Source organism: Etheostoma spectabile, chromosome 24 (genome assembly GCF_008692095.1).
Source record: "Etheostoma spectabile isolate EspeVRDwgs_2016 chromosome 24, UIUC_Espe_1.0, whole genome shotgun sequence".
NCBI lineage: Eukaryota > Metazoa > Chordata > Actinopteri > Perciformes > Percidae > Etheostoma > Etheostoma spectabile.
The window spans coordinates 3,490,497-3,495,860 of record NC_045756.1 but is presented as its reverse complement, the minus strand read 5'-3'; the positions used below and the strand labels follow the sequence as shown (position 1 = coordinate 3,495,860).

Here is a 5,364-nt window from a genome sequence, read left to right as displayed (position 1 = left end):
CACACACACACACACACACACACACACTTTGACACAATCAAACAGGTTCAGATAGTAACATGATGTCTTCACTGCCCTATTTTGGTCGGAGGAGCTGCCCACTATCAAATGAAGGACAAGTGAGCGTGGAGGGCTTGGTGCAAATCAATAAGGATCAACCTCTTGGTATTGCTGCCACCCGTCCCTCCGGCTCCAAAAGAGCTCAGATCAATGCAGATGTGTGCGGTTGACAAGGATCTAAAGAGGGAGGACGCTGTCCTCCTTTCCACTAGCACACAACACCGGCTAAGATTAGACATTCAATTGGACCTGGAGGGTGGGGAAGAAGACAGATTTGTGCACAGACTCATCCATGATTGTGTTTTGAAATCATTTTACACCATAGTAGTGGCAGTAACTGCGGAAAAAGAAGAAGCAGCGTTGTCGGAGTAGCACTAGGAGCCTCAAATAGGGAGAAGTAATAATATTATATTATAGTATTAGTCAAAGCAGATAGAGTTGTTCAATTCCAGAGACTCCATGATTGCTTGGCCAGGTGCTGAGAGTTCTATCTTTCAAGTTCACAAATGAGTGAAATTACCAGGGAGGAACACATGTGCACTCCATTCATTACTCTGTCAAATGATTGTCAGTGTGGTTTTGTGAAAAATGTTAGATATTTTTGTGTCATGCTGTGATCATGTCAGATGGGAACTGGGACGTTACCCCAGTAGATGATAATAACATGTATGCTATATTACTGCAGATGTTTGGAAAAACAGAAAGGTAGCCCTTCATTAAAAAATGTGATTGCTGTGTGGGGACCTTAGGCCTTTGTTAGCTAACAGTTGTTTAACTGCCAACATGCTTTCTGAGATGCCGGGTTTGTTACTGCTTCACTGTTTCCTGTGAAACAAGCAGGTCTGACGTTCTGGTTCACACTCCGGTTAAAGGAAAGAAAAATGCTGCTTCCAAGTCAGCATTAGTGTGTCAGCCCAGTGTCAGTTTAAATGTTTTGAGCACAGCCCCGCTGTCAAGATGAATGCTGGGATTTCACAGAGTCAGATGATGGAGAATACCATTGTGAGGAACAGCACACCGGCCATGTCCACTGTGTGATGTTTCCCCCCCAGGCTAGAGAAATCAGAACACCACCTGCGGACCAAAGGAATCACTCTGGCACAACAAACGCTACTCTCCATGTCAAATATCTTCACTTGAAATGTCAGAGATCTTCCTCTGGCTTTGGGTAACCAAACACTGGCTCTACCTGCCTCCACTGTTCCCTTGAACGTGACAATGAGACAATGAGGCAGGGATGTATTTGGTTAATGTTAAAACACTTGCCAGTGCACGCTATAATCTTGCCGTATTTACACAGATTACGTATACATCCGTCTGAGCCGGTACACAGCGTGCACTGCTAGGCCTCTCTCCAGGCAGGGGGCCATTAACTCAACAAGAGCTCGACAGCACCGCTTAAGTCACGCCACCGTAACGCTACCGACCACATATACAAGACATGGACAAACCTATAATCATGGAGGCGATAAAGAAGGGTCATTGTTAAAGAAATTAGCATCTTGGCACGTACAGGGTTTCATACATTAAAAACAGCAACAAAAAAAATACTATACAACAGAAACAACAGAAAAGGCATACATGATGAATGTTTTCTCTCCAAGTGCCAAGAGGTGAGCTCAGAGAGCAGGAAACGGCGACTTAAGATTGGCAGAGGAAGTTCAGTTGAGGAAAAGAAAGCTTGTCCCACATGGAGGCTTTAGGCGGAGCATTCCTCAATGGCTGACACTCGCTGGAAAGGCTGGCATGGCTTGGCTATTTCTTTTCCTGTGTAGCATTATTGCATATTCTAAAGCTGACAACTGGCTAACCTTGAAGCAAGACAATAAAGTAACTGAGGTCAGTTTTTACCAACGCAACATTAGTAAAAGCCTTGGCATGCAGAGAGTGTTTTATGCCACTGGAGATGGGACACAAAGCTTCCAGCAATTATGATTTATGAGAAATATCCGAACAAGGGATGCAAATAAAGATTATCTTTATTATCTATTATCAATAAATCTGACTATTATTATTGGATGCCTCCTGGGCGCCTCCCTAGGGAGGTGTTCTAGGAACGTCCAGCTGGGAGGAGGCCTCGGGGAAGACCCAGGACTAGGTGGAGAGATTATATCTCCAACCTGGCCTGGGAACGCCTCGGGATCCCCCAGTCAGAGCTGGTCGATGTGGCTCAGGAAAGGGAAGTTTGGGGTCCCCTGCTGGAGCTGCTGCCCCCGCGACCCGATACCGGATAAAGTGGATGAAGATGGATGGATGGATGGACTATTATTTCTATGCTACCTCGCTCCCCTCCTTCTGGTTATTGGCATAAATTACAATCAGCAGTAGCTAAATTTATCTGAAAGGTAAAACGGCCGTGACTTAAGATGTCTACTCTACAGAGGAGGACAGAGGAAGGTGGCCTCTCAGTTCCCAACTTTAAACATTATTCTTGGTGCTTTGTGTTAAGACCCCTCCTCACTCGGTTGAACCCAGATGTGTCTGTTTGCTGGCGTCCCTTTAGAAATACGATGACAGAGCCTCGGCCACTCCGTGATCTTCTTTTTGCCAATGTTTCTAATGAACAGTGGCCCCATTATCACTCATCTTATCAAAACTTGGAGATTGGCTGAAACATACTGCCATATAGCTTGTTACTGGCACACCTTTTCTCCATTATTAAACAATACAGCACTCCTGATTGGTGGGAGGCCTATAACAGCTCCACAGTGGAAACAAAGGGGGGTTCATTGTCTAAAAGATATTTTTAGCGAGGTTGGCTTGTTACCCTTTTCTGACTTGCAGAACACATTCAGTCTACCACGCTGCTTTTTTTTCTTTTACCTTCAATTAAGATCAGCTCTCAAGGCGTACAGTGTCCCTTGGCAGAGGGCTCTGCCCATCCATCCTAGCTGGAAGTTATTTACTATGCAGCCAAAAACCTGCGGTGTGTTATTGAGGCTTTATCAGTTCTTGGTGATATCTGGACGCTCTGGCCTTCCTATTGAGAGGATCTGGGCACGTGATTGGCAAGGCCTGGGTGTCAGTCTTGACTGGCATGATTATTGGTCTAACATTTCAGAAGTATTACGCAATCCAGATCATCAGCAGATACAATTTCATTCATAGGACCTGTCTCACCCCTGTGAAAATGCACCACATGAAAATAATTAACAGTCCTGTATGCACTTTCTGCCCAATAAAAGCTCAAGGTACATATTTTCTTCACATGATCTGGGATTGCTCACCTGTTGGTCATTTCTGGAACAATATTGCATCCAAAATATTTGCACTGATTAATGAAACTGTACCTGTTTTGCTTCTGAATGACCTGTCAGCCTCCAGCTCTCTAAAACTCCAAAGTGTGCTGTATTTGCTGGGATACAGCGGCCAACAGGATGATTGCAACCCGTTGGAAACCACCTCCTGACTTATCTATTCGGGCTTGGACCTTTTGTCTTATGCTGGTCTACCTGTGAGTGCCTCTTATTTGTTTGTGTGTTTGTCTGTTTCTGTGCGTCTTGTTTGTGAGCTGCAGACATCGTTCTTGCTGTTGTGTTGTTGTTGTGTCTCCCTCCTTCACTTATTTCCTCTCTTTTTCTGGAGTGAAACATTTGATTGCACGGAAGGATTGTGGAAAAGGTGCACTGGGCCTTCTTCGGTATGTGTAGCGGACTTTTCTTCATGTTGTCCTCTGGGCCGATGTTTTGCACTTTTGTTTGAATAAAAAAAAAAAAAAAAAAGTGTAATCACAAAAAAATTGACTATTTTCTCCATTACTTTTTTAGCCTATGAAATTTCAAAAACGTTACTACGGTAATTTATTCCAATGTCTTGTTTTGATATTCAGTTTACAATGATATATGATATATATATGTATATATATATATATATATGTAGGTCAATATGTATATGATAATGATAATTTTGCTGTTGATCGACTACCCGATTAATCGACTCACTGTTTCAGCTCTATCCAGAACAGAATGATTTCAAACATCATAGATAGATAGCTGTAACAGCATGGCTTTGAACAAAGACTGTGAGTGTGTTTAAATGAGTAAGAATGGGAAGTCTGAAACCAGAGGAAAGCTGGAATTATCTCACCTAAAAGGACTGGGCAGTCTTTGCCAGGATTTAGACACCCAACAGTGAAGAGAATATAAAAGAAAGTTAATCATTGTTTGATGAATACAAACACACATAAAAGGGATTCAGTTAGTTGTTTCCTGCTCTTCCTCCTCTAAATTTAAGCCAGCCTTACCAACTAGGCCCAGCTCACATGCATATGGCTCTCTCTGCATGGACTGGGTTTGTATAAGCAGGCAGATGGCCTTATTAGATACGCGTTTCGACGCCTATGCGTGTGTCTGTGCCACTGGTTGGGTGAATGGAGGCCATCTGGGATTGGCCAGGGCTTCTGTGAATGGAACCGGCGAGCGCCATTCAGCACCACGGACAGCTGTGCGCTGCTGGGGAGCTCTCCGCGGTGCTGATCGTAGCGTTTCTGGCTCAGCGTGTTCACAGCGGCTGCACGCCAGCAGCGGCAGCGGCCCCGGCCCCGGCCCCGGCCCCGGCCCCGGCCCCGGCCCTGGCCCCGGCCCCGGACCCGGTCCCGGCCCCGGCCCCGGTCCCTCCGCGTTTCCCGGACACCCATTACAACTACTCTGTCCCACCTCGGTCTATAATGAGCTGGTAAACAGTGCATGGCAATCAAACAGCGAGAACGGGCCTAGCCGACACGAGGCCTACGTGTGGGCCTGGTAATGAGCAAACAAAAGTCGAAGCGAAGAAAGCCTTCCGCCACATTAGGCAGGGAAACCACCTCTTGACTTTAATAAAACGCTCTCGATATGGAGTGTGCGGCCATGATGAACACCTGGCGGACTGCGACAACACACACAGGGCACACAGGCTCCCAGAGTTGTTTGCATATGCCAACAGCCTCCTTCCTGCTCATCCAATTGATATAAACGCTAGGCTATAAAAGCTCGAGCAATAGTGCAGTTCAAACAGGCCTATCTGTGTTATCGATGGCTGATCAGGAGGATTATGAGCTACAGAAGCGCCAGGCGGTCTTCAATGTCAAAGAACAGAGCATGGACTAAAAGGGGGGGGGGTTCTGGATATTGAAGGAACACTAGCAGGGCCTCCATCTGCACATTAGCATGGGGCCTAAACACAATGAAGAGATGAATGAACATGAGGCCCGGAGCCGGGAGTCTCCTTGAATCTGTCATCCGTATCCATGGCGACAGGAGGAAGAGGACCAAACCTGGCATCTATCCGGGCCCAAATCAACAGATGGCCACCACATCAACACCC

At 45.9% G+C, this 5,364-nt stretch overlaps 1 protein-coding gene across 1 annotated transcript in view; it reads right to left on the bottom strand.

The window, feature by feature from the left end:
* nalf1a (NALCN channel auxiliary factor 1a) overlaps positions 1-5,364 on the bottom strand; it is a 31,383-nt gene that overhangs the window by 24,778 nt on the left and 1,241 nt on the right. The gene's annotated exons all lie outside the window — the stretch shown is intronic.